The sequence below is a fragment of the Protopterus annectens genome, chromosome 15.part0 (assembly GCF_019279795.1).
Source record: "Protopterus annectens isolate FY-2018-M chromosome 15.part0, PAN1.0, whole genome shotgun sequence".
Classification (NCBI taxonomy): domain Eukaryota; kingdom Metazoa; phylum Chordata; order Ceratodontiformes; family Protopteridae; genus Protopterus; species Protopterus annectens.
Genome location: NC_056749.1, coordinates 658,876,164 through 658,888,989, shown reverse-complemented (window position 1 = coordinate 658,888,989; position 12,826 = coordinate 658,876,164).

Here is a 12,826-nt window from a genome sequence, read left to right as displayed (position 1 = left end):
ATATGTATTAGGTAAGAAGACATTACCAAGGAGAGTTCAACTAAACTGGAATATTAGGGAAATTAACAATGGAGATAAGGAACATAAGGTGCAACAGTGCAACTTCATGCAAATAATATAATAAATAATTTACTTGTAAAAATGACAATAACCATTCAGATATCTGCATTAATAAGAGAACTTATTAATCTCTCTATACAAATGCAGTTTCAATTATCAGGTTTTATTCTCTTTTTTCATTATGGTTGGCCAAAAATTCATAGACTTGTGTAGGACTGCTATGAACTAATATGATAGATTTTACTTTTTTCCGCTCTTGTATAATAATAGAGTTTCTATATATAAAATATGGGGGAAACCAAGGCCCACATATAGGGATTGCAAGGGAATTGGCTTACCCTCCCCAAGCGCCACCCTGCAAATATTTTTTTATTCTAATTTTGAAGTACATTTTATGATTTTAAAAAATCAGTGAAACATATCAAAATATAGTAACTCAATAGCATAAGTAAAATAGAAATTTTTAATGAATAAGAATTCAGTAGCAAACAAAAAAACCTGACATATAATGAATTGTGAAACAGGGTGCTCTAAGATAAGGAATGGTGTTAATTAAAGCTAATAATAAGTAGTGGTATAGAGTCTTTAAGTTAACCAATCACCAGACAGCATGTGAAGATTATTAAATACAGAGCCTAACGCCCCTGCTCACACTGAATACATTCAGAGATAGTGGCTCTAAAGGTCAGTACCTCAATAAGATATTTATACGTGTGTTAGATGACGTCACACACAGTAACAAGAGTTAAATGTAGATATCAAAAATCTGTTTATGAGTAGATCCACTCTAACATATTAAAATACCACTCCCACCAAACATACTTAAAGCAGAATGACTGGAAAATGTGCTGACCAAAATAGTGGGTTAAATCACTAAATACTTAGTTTTTTTCAGGGATAACAGCCCCTATACCCACATTGGGAACTTTGCCTCCCACGTTGTCATTATCATTGAATTCAGTTTTTCACATTTCTGATTGCCTCATCAACTGTTAATCTTTCTCTGAATTCAGAGCAACTTTTCTACCTTTTTTGCCAGTTATGTCCTACTGTATCTGGCCATCTATCATGCAATACATCCATTCCTTTGCTGGACTTCCTTGTTTCCTCTTAACTTCTTCCTGCCTTTCACAAATCTGTTTCGCTGTATAATCATCTACTTCTTGCACATGTGACTGAACCATTGGCAGATTTAGCAAACTTGGGTCCCAGGTAGTTTCCAGTTCATGGGCCCCTCCACTCGTTATTTAGGACCATAGATAAACACTCTTTTGGCTTCACCTTCCTTATTTCATTAAACAAATACTATCTACACTGTTGTTTTAAATTATGAAGAACCAAATAACTACAAGTAAACTGTTCAACAAAATCCACAAAATGCTAACAGCAACACCACCAAACTCATTACGTACAACACAACTGTTAGCGCTTTTGTTAATATCACAATGAACTTCATCAGAACAGTAATAACAATTAAATGCCCTCATTTTACAACACACTTCATTCATTTATTAATGAACCGGTGAATCAAACATCAACAACTTCATAAATATTAATGACTCTTAAAATGCAATCTTAAAGTCAAATTTCCCTATAAATATCCCACAAATAAATATTCATTGAACTTCATTTAAAACCATATGAATCCATTTGCAGTTACATGACAAAACCATCACTCACAAACAAGAATAATTACACTTTCCAGGAGTAAAAAAACTCCTAAGTTTAGTCTAATTGTTATTAAGATTCTGATGAAGTTCACTGTGATATGAATGAAGGCTCTTAACAGTTGTGTTGTAAATAAAGAGTGCTGTGGCATTCCTGTTAGCTTTCTGTGGATTTTGTTTTCAATTATATTTATTGCTGATAAAGCAGAAACTAGCTGAGTGTTTCTATTTTTCTAATTTGTTGGCCATGTAACCTCACTGAAGGCAAGTTTTTATTTTCAGGGGTGACCTGTGAGTGATGTCTTGTTAAGTGATTTTCTTTGAGTTGCACACTAGGCATATGAACATGGAAGGAGTCAAACCATGTACCCTGGGCACAAGACGCAGCTTGTTAACAGATCAGAACTTTAGCCTTTGCCACTAACTGCTAGATTATCTGTCAGTGTATCTTTGCTTTAAATCTGACTAATTCTGAATATTTTCCAGCAAGAAATAGAATGACTGCTATTAATCATTAGTAACAGAATTCCTGACTTTAGAATATTTCAAACAAAAAAAAAAACTCACACAACATATTAGAGGTCCACCATTCACTTTTGTTTTGCTAGTTCATGTTTTTTTTTATTGTTTTGCTAAATTGTATTTTGTGTCAGCCTTAGTTTTGTTAACATTTTTCATTGTTCTGTAATTTTCAGTCTATTTATTATCACAGTGGCTTATGAACTGACAACATTTGCAGGTATGATTATATAATGCAGGAACCAACTTCATGTACATTTAGTTGTGGCTGGGTTTGTTACAAGCCAGCATCTAAAACACAATTAATAGCAGTAAGAATAAAACTGCACAATGAATTATACTTAAAAAGAACACTAAAATATTTTAGGGTGCACTTCCTTCACTTTACATTTTTATTTCACTTTACAAATCATGTTGTACTTTGGCATATTTTTTGTTCTAAAGGAATCAGTACTAAGGTTGTTTTTAATCTCTACAAAACCAAACATCATTATATGGAATTATAAAACTGCAATGAAGCTTAAACTGGATGTGTTTTTATGTCCCCAGCTATGTAATATGCGATGTTAATAATGATGTTTAAAAATAATGGAGGACCTCCCACAGACCTAGGCAATTACAGACCCATATATCTGTCCAGTCTAATATGCAAAGCCAAGAAAGACTTATCATGGAATTAATTAATAAGGATATGGGGACCTCCAAATATTGGACCAGTCTCAGTTTGGATTTGTCAATGGCAGGTCATGTTTATTCAACATGGTGGACTTTTTTGAAAAGATCATTAGAGCAATGGGTGAATTTGAAATGGTACACACAGCATAGCTGGTCAGGACTTTTGACACAATACCCCACTCAGGCATCATAGAAAAGCTAAATAAACTGAGAATAAACCCCTATATCACTTGCTGGATTGCTAACTGGCTCACATATAGGATGCAGGAGATCAAGATGGGGAAGCAACCTATGCAAAGAGACCAGTCATGAGTGGTGTTCCCCAGAGTTCAGTGCCAGGACCTCTCCTGTTTTGCGTCTACTTCTCTGAACTAAAAGCCAGTACCAAAGGACTCTAAGTTTGCAGATAACTGCAAGCTGGGAGCAGTTATACAGACTACTAAGAGGTGATATCTGTCTGACATTCAAGCCATCCTCTGACTCAGTACTAATGGACTTACTGTGTATCAGCAAGTCACATGGCACCAGAAATACTCAGTCCATAGATCTAAACCTGTTCTACAACATTAACAGAATAGTGTGTAGGGACAGAAGTATCTCGCAGAGGATGCCACTACTCTGAATCAGACTCTCCATCTAAGTAAAACAAAGATCATCAATGTCCATATTTACACACAACTTGGATCTATGGATGGGTAACAGAAAATGCATCCCTGAACTGCCCCCTGTACTACTAATGGACAGGTGCAGCTTCTAAATACTTTATTCCATGCATGGATCCCCTCAAATTATCCATAGCATGATCCCAGTTATTCTTACTAGGGCTAACATATAATTACTGACCATGGGATTGATAATTCCAATGTAACACCAAACAAGATAGGTTAATTCAAGTATCAAAAGGGAAGCCGGTTATGGTTAAAAATGGCTTGCAAGGGCAGCTAACCTAATACTTATCTATGAACCTATGAACTTAAAAAAATATTATGAAAAAGTTGATATTTCACTTAAAAGACTGGTTAAGCATATGTGTATATTTAAGGGAGACAGAAGCAGGAGATTGTTAATCTATCTTCATTTCTTGATAATCTCTTCTTGTTGCTGACCAATTTTATTTTTAAAGCATATGAATACCAAGTATATTTCCTCAGGTATGATCAGAATTACTTTTTACTGTAGTCTGATGGATTTTAGTTTTATTATTGTTAGTAGTAGTAGAATGTTAACCAGTAAGTAAACTGGCCATCATGGACCATTTTTAGCCACATGACACATTACAGTATCCAATCAGCAAAAAGGTACATCAAACATGTAGCAACAGATACATTAAGATCAATGAAAGAAATAGACTGCAGAAGGGTAATAAAACCCAAAAAGTCAGATGCCTGATAAAACAAATGAACACAGTAATTAGAACAGTTCATAGTTCCATTCCATGCAATATAACAGAAGTAAACAGGATATGTTACTGTGCAGCTAAATTAATAACTGATAAAGTTCTACCACAAGAACACATGAAAGTGAGGGAAAGGAAGGGGAGAAATCGAATATCATCAGGGAAATATCGAATAGAGAAAACTATAAAGCAGTTAAGACAAGATATGTCACTGTTAGAAGACTATAGAAGAGGGAACAGAGCAACAAAAATACTAAGAAAGATAGATGTGATAAAAGCAATGTGCATGCAGTATTAGAACAGACCAGGATCTATCATGCACTATCACAAATAACAAAATAAAAATGTCAGCACAGGCGAAAAAACTTAGAAGATACAAAGATAAATATAAAGGAAGAGTACAAAATAAGCAATTTATTGATGACCCAAAAATGTTTTATAGAGAATTGGGAAATAAGGTAAAAGGAATTGAAAGACGGCCAAAAAAATAAGAAATAGGTACATTTTAGAGAAGTATCTATGAAGATCTTGTGGAACATAACAAAGATGCTAAATGTAGAGAAGAAGTTAAAGAAAGAATAAGAGGTCTAAAGGTATAGGATATGACATTGGATGAAGTAACAGCCAGAGAGACTGAAACAAAGTTAAGAAAAGCCTCTAATTGGAAAACCCCAGGCCCAGCTGCAGTACCTAACTTTTGGCTGAAAGTATTAACATCTTTGCACTAAGATTTAGCAATGAGTAAGAACTATTTATATGCGCATCCCAAACAGACACCAACCTAGTTAACAACAGGAAAATCAATGCTCCTACTTAAGAGAGAACCTGCAAGCTAACCTAAAAATTATAGACCAATAACTTGCCTTCTGATGACATATAAACTATGCACAGGAATTGATGCCGATAGTCATTTATAAGAAAATTTTATTATGGCAGTAGAACAAAATGGCAATAAAAGAAAGTCATATGGAACAAAGGATCATTTGTTGTTAAATAAAGTCATAGTGAAGAACTGCAAAAAGGGGAAGAATCTAATTATGGCATGGATTGACTACAAAAAAAGCATTTGATAATATGCCACATTTGTGGATGAAAAAGTGCTTAAAAATGTATAAGACATGCCCTACATTGATCGACTACATTACAGTGACCATGAAACAGTGGCAGACCACTTTGCAATTAAGCCATGATAAAGGGAAAATTATTATCCCAGGGATAAAAATTCAAAAGCGGCTATTCCACGTTGACTCTTTGTCACCGCTAATATTCTGCCTTGCCCTTAACCCATTAAACTATCTACTTACCAGCTTAGGCCATGGCTATAATTTGGCTCCTAGAAAACAAAGTGTAAAGAATTCACATCTTCTCTTTGTTGATGATTTAAAACTGTATAGTTCATCAGATGAGGAACTCAAACCACAACTGCAAGCTGTCAAAACTTTTTCAGATGACATAAGAATGTCATTTGGTCTTGATAAATGTGCAAAAGCAACCTTTAAAGGAGGAAAGCTGCAGCACCAATTAATCATCAGTTTGGGACAAGAATATCACATAAAAGAACTTGAGCAAGAGGGCGTGTATAAATGTTTGGGAAATCATGAAGGATCAACAATTAAACATGAACAAATGTGAATAAAACTTAGTAAGGAATACTTCAAAAAATTTAAATTAATCTTGAAAACAGCACTGACATCTAGGAACAAAATCCAGGCTATAAACCAATTAGCTCTTCCTGTCCTAACTTACAGTTTTGGAGTGATTGACTGGCCCCAAAACGAGTTGGACAGATTAGCTAGGAAAACAAAAAGGATGATTCATGCTCACCAAATAATTTATAAAAATCAATGCATACCAAGATTATATGTTCCCCGTTCCGAAGGAGGGATGCAGATCCTTGAAATTGATTACATGTATACATCTGCAATCGTGGGACTCCAGACATGTCTGCTGACTTCACAAGACCCAAATGTAGTGAAAGTTTTGAAATGTGAGGAGAGAAAATCTAAGATGACTTCTCTCCTTACTCTAGCAGAAGCATATCAGCATCAAGCAGGAATGGAAATCCAACCAGAAGTAGATAAAAATCAGGCAGCAACTGAGTGTGCTAAAAAAACAAAAGAAAGAATATAAGGAGAAGGACCAGATGAGAAGGCAAGAAATGTGGAAAAAGCATAAATATAGTTGCAAATATAGAAAACTCCTAGAAGAACCTCATGTTGATCGGGAAAAAATGCAGGAATGATTGAGTAGAGGCAAATTCAAACCAAGAGACAAAAGGTTAATATTGGTAGCCCAAGACAGTGGGCTGCATACACGTTGGTTTACAAATTCCATTGAACATGTGGGAGAAACAGACAAATGTAGGTTTTGTAAAACCAAACTGGAAACAGTCGCACACCTCGTTCCTGGTTGCGACATACTAATGGCAGAAGGACTGTATACTGAAAGGCATAATAATGTGGTAAGACTGTTGCACTGAGGATTGTGCAAACATTGTATTGAAGTAGCTGAAAAACACTGAAAACATGAGCCACAAAGCATCATAGAAAATGAAGAAGTCTACATCACATGGGATCATCCATTACCAACAGTTCAAAAGAGAGATGCTAGAAAACCGGATATAGTGGTCCAAGAAAAGAAAACAAAAGTAACATTGCTGATTGAAATCACCACACCCAGTGACTACAGTATCTTGCGTACAGAGAGACACAAAGTTATACTATATCAGGATTTGCAAGCAGAAACGAGAGCAATGTGGAAGAAAGAATCCCAGACAGTTCCAATAGTAGTAGGAGCAGTGGGTCTTATAAAAAAGAGTCTACAATCATATTTAGATATGCTACCAGTCCATGTAATTCAGTACAAATTGCAGAAGGAGTCATTACTGGGCACATTGAGCGTGCTGTGAAGAGCACTTCTGGCTAACATCAAAGACTGAAACAATACTAATTTCATGATCTTTAATCGCACTTTGACTTGGGAATGGGGTCCTTTCCCATCATGGTATTAGAAACCCCAAAGACGAGGAGAAATTAGAAAAGAGCAAACATGTTTTTGGAATGTGACAAAAGTATGTCAAAAAAGACATAGGGAGGACATGCAGACTCCAAATACAGAAGGATTCGAGGCTGGGTTTGAACCACAGTCCCTGAAACTGTGCAGAAAAGATCTTAACCACTTAGACACCTTGCTTACTTAAAAGTACCATTTCAATGCTTTAAATGACATTAAACAGTAAGGTTACTACACTGCATTTTTCTGAACAGAGCATGAAACTACACATCATCCAATATCATCTTAATATTGATGAAAATGAAACTATCAGTACTCACTTTTGATGCATCATTGGGACCTAACAAACCACTTTATGTTAAAGAGAATCCACTTAAGACAGAAGGTGTCAGTCTACTGATTTGGTGAGTGGGCAGATGACCTGGCTATGTTATATCGGACCTGGGACCAGCAGCTTTAGATCAGCTTAGGCAACTTGGACTGAGCACAGATGATCTACTCTTACATTTTATGAGCTGGGGATATAGGTTTCTAGCACTGAACTGCTGTTTTGTGACAGTAATAGTAAGGTTGTGATGCTACTGTAGGTCACATAAATATATCTGAGCTGACACTGTGAGACTTACAGCATATATGTACAAAACACTGTGTGAGGAACTACGAGGCTGTAGTGAACTCTTCACTAGGTGCCACAGGGTTTAGGGTAAAAAGTAAAAATATACTCTTCATTTCTTACACACTGCTGGAAAAGGCCGCATGTATCCTACCATGCACAGCTTAGGCTTTTGGGTAGTTATCAGGCATGTGGTCCAGCAGACCAATAAGGTGCCTATTCAAATTTCCCAGTGCACAGCGGTGGTGCAGCAGTAGCGTTGTCACTTCACAGTAAGAGGTTCTCCCGTTCGATTCTCGGCTGGAGCACCTTCTGTGTGAAGTCTGCATGTCCTCCCCATGATTGAGTCGCGTTCGAAAGACATGCATGAATGGGCATGCCTTCGTTGAAGTTTGGGCATCGAGCTGGCACCTCGGCACCGTAAAAATCTACTGCCAATCATTAGCAGACCAGAGTTCCGCTGTGGCGACCCCTAACCGGGAAAAGCTGAAAGAAGAACAACTGTCTGGTTAAGTGACTTCCCAAAGTCATACAGAAGGCAGATAAAAGCTGAGGGAACCAAATCCCTGAGTATAGAAAGTAGCTTGTTAACAGCTAATAGCCTTAATCCTTTGTACTAACTGTCAGATTTTCATTGTAACATAGTGATGAACAAAAGGAAGCAGCAAAAGAGAACATAGGGAGAAGGAAGAGGAAGACAAAGGATCTAGCAGAGGCAGTCCTGAAAAAAAAAAAAGAAAGAAAGAAAGAAAGAAAGAAAGAAAGAAAGAAAGAAAGAAAGAAAGAAAGAAAGAAAGAAAGAAAGAAAGGGAATTTAGAAGAAATAATTTTGAATAGAAAGAAATGTAAAGCAGAAAAATCATAGAAAACAAATTTCTGATGACGTATTGTTCAATGCATTTTAATCTATTATGTAACTTTGCTAGTACAGACTGATCTAGTTGAGTTGTTTTTAGTGAAACTAGATCAGCTTAATCAAAAAATAAATTGACACTGCTGAAACTTTTCTTAATGTGGGCAGGTGATGCTCTCCACAATGCAGTGGAGGGGTTTCATCCACTAAACCTCCTTACTTGTCATAATTAACTCTGAAGTCAAAAAGCCTCAATGTACATTGTCAAAACTTTTAACAGGTATACTTTCATCAGTTCATCTGCGTGGCTTTTCCTGAAAAGTGACTGCATCAGACAATCAAATCCCACACAATGGAGACTGTTATTTAGCAAGCTATTGTAAAAATTGTATAATCTCTATGCGTCTGAATTTTGTAGTCCATGTGGTTTACCAGATTGCATTGAGATAAATGGTAAAGATTGCACTGGTAAATGTGCAGTGTAGATAAAAACAAGATTAAGGGAAGTTTGTATTAAAGCTCCATGTCAACCATTCTTTCAAACCCACTAAAAAGCCTCCTAACTCTTTTATCCCCTCTGTCTATCTAATACATCTTCCTATGCCTGCCCTCAACTTAACTGACAGGTTCCATTGTGCCTGCTATCCTCAGTTAGTCTTTTTTCCTTCAATAATTATCACAAAACCATCAACTAATTCCAAACCAGACATGCACCAAACATTAACTGGACACTTTCATCTGTAACTTAAACCAGACTTCATCAGAATGAGTATTACAAGTGTAAGTCAGGCTTAAATACCGCTGTTTCATCACATGATAGACGAAGATAGCTATATGGCATAAAATTCAATGTGGATATTTAAAAAAAGGCTCTTTTTCAAAAGTTTGGCAATAGTTAAGATTGTGCTTAATGCAAGCTTATCACATTATTTGTTGATATGCATTATTTCAAACCCAGTGACTGTGATGCATAAAGAACCATTTGCCAATAAACTTCCCTATATTCTAAATTATTTTGTCATCTCCCCCCAAGTCAAATGCAGAACTTTTCCCAAAATAAATAATAAAAACTTCCTAAAATTGCTGCAACAAAGACGGTATTTAAATAATTCATTAGTCATGGCATGCTTTGATATATATATATATATATATATATATATATATATATATATATATATATATATAGATATATATATAGATATATATATATATAGATATATATATATATAGCTAGATAGATAGATATTGTACACGTTTGCATCTTCTGTGCTTTAGTTGCAATTCAGTCTTGTCCACATAAAAAAAGCTGTGCATGACTGGCAAGTTGCCAAATAAATCCCATCTGAGATATTAAAATTATATTCTCTTTACAATAAATTTCTTTTGAATAATTAGATAGTGTTACCTTTTCAACTTTATAAATAAAGGTACACTGGTGACATACTATACTTGTTTGTAATTCTAATAGCAGACTTTTTTTTATGGGCTCGTTTTCTAGAATGTTTTTAAATAAATTATTTTCTACTTAAAAACAAACCTCACATCACATCCAAAACTATTATTCACCAAAGAACTACAGGCAGTAGCATCATTCTAATTTGTCACATTATAACTTTTACCTTATTGTGGTTTGTGTAAAAAGGTAATATCCTAAATCTATTTTAATCATTATTTACCATAATTATTTGTTGCATTACTTTTTATAACATCCTTCACACTATCATAATTTAATACACCAGTTAATAACCATGATATACTTCATGTGTCTCCTATCACAAATTTCCTTTTCTATATTTTCAGCCGAAATTCTGGGATAGTGTCTAACATCCTGAATACATTTATACATGCATTGCTTTGAGGTGTGCCATGGTATGGAAGGATATGAACAATTGTGCAGTTTCACATAAATGTGATAACAGAGTATGACAGGTTGTACAACACCAGACCCGGCTGATGGTGAGACTGCTATGTTGGTGAAAGGGAGCTACATGATGTGTCTGTTGTACTTTAAGATGTGGCTGCAACCCCAGCCGTGTCATCATGGCACAACCAATTCTTGCAGGCTAAGGACCACCTCATTGGAGTAGCAGTTACCTTAGAATGCAGGGTACAGGAGTACACTATATCCTGTGAAAAACTTTTAAAGATGTAAAACACTGTACAGTAGGTGTCTACAACCCTGTCAAGGTCACAGCTTACATATGAAGGACCAGATTTTCTGCTATGCATATGGAGCAACAGCTGTTTTTATATGTGTGGCTGTCCAGAGTCAGCAACACTTTCAAAATATTGCTTTTAGTCTCTTAGAAAGTTAACACAATATTTGAATTAGCATACATTGTCTGAAGAAAAGATGGAACTGTAAAATTCCTACTATTTGGTGATTGTAATTCTCAAACTTCTCTAATACCAGACAGAACAAATGTTTTGAGGCAAAATCGCAGACAATCAAGAGGTAATGAATGTGGTTTCCCTCTGTGACTGTACGTATTATATGGAGCTCCTCTGGGCTACTTTATAAAATGTAATATTTTCTAATGAATGGCTTGGTAGATTTTTTTACCAATACACAGCCTACTCTTTGCATTTGTGCAGAATAGCTGTCTGGCATTGGTGCCAAAATGTACTTTATACTTCATGAATCCCACATCCTGTTTCTGTGAAAAACCATTGTGCCTTATTTGCTGATTTCTGTCAGTCATTGTTATGAACCTGTCTACAGAGTAAATTACTTTCCCTTGGTAGTCTGGCATCAATAAAAGAGATACAATAAGCAAAGACACAATGGTAAAAGTACGAATAGTGTTCAGACTCACATCTGGGTTCCCAGTGAGAGTGGGTATGAATCGGGTTCCTATCAGATAACCGATGACACATTTTGTCGACTGCGTCTTGGTCGAACTTGAAATGTCAAAAAGGCAAAATGATGAAGCGGCATATAAGCAAATTCTTTCCCTAGGAAAGAAGTCGCTTGGCCACTTCGTCACTTTGCCATTTTCAGTACTGTAGTGCGATCTCGGAGTTGGTATATTTGAGTATGGGGGTGTGGGGTGCAATGTTTTAATCTCATTTTTTTGGGGAACAGCAATTTTTTCCCTGGGAAAAAAAATGCTGTTCTGATTGTTTCCATGTCCGGTGAATTCGAACTTTAGAATTTAATATAACAACGTTCGATCATTTGATTGTTCGTTGTTATAATATAGATCCTACATGGTTCAGGTTTGAGACCACTGCTTTTCATTCTGGTGATGGACTACATTAGGAAACAAGCTGGGAGGAGAGAACAACAAAGCTGCTGTACTCAGGTGATGTGACTATTACAAGCAGATTCTGAACAGGAACTTCAGGAAATGATAGGGGAATGGAATGCAAAACTGAAGTCACGTGGGATGAAAGTGAGCACAGGTAAGACTGTTGTCATGGTAATAAATGGGGAATCAGAAAAAGCTGAAAATTAAGATAGAAGGGAAATAGTGGAACAGATTAACACTTTAAGTATCTGGCAGGGGTGATTGAGAAGATGGGAAGTCTGAATGAGGAGGTCAAAACTAGAATCAGAGGTGGTGCAGTAATGGGACAAAGTATCAGGTGTACTGTGAGACAGAAGAACGCCAAGGAAGTGAAACTTAAAGTGTACAGACAGTGTTGTATTCAGACTACAGTAAGCTACAGAAGCATTGGCAGTGAAAGCAGAGCAGCTGAGGAAGCTAGACATGATGGACATGACGTACCTGAGATGAGTGGGGGGATGGGTATTGTGGAACAGACAAAGAAATTAGGACAAAGAGCAGAAACTAAAGTCGCTCCAATTGCAGAGAAGGTGAAAGATAACAGATTACAGTGGTTTAGGAAAGAAATCAGAAGACAATTTGCTGAAGAAGATTTAGGAGGGACATGATGACTTCAAGAGGAAACAAGGATTTCCAGAAAAGAGATGGATGGATTGCAAGAGAGAAGACCTGCAACAGTTAGGCACAACTGTCGAAGAAGGTAGGAGAGTGGAACTGAGTCCAGAGAGATGTCAAGAGTTG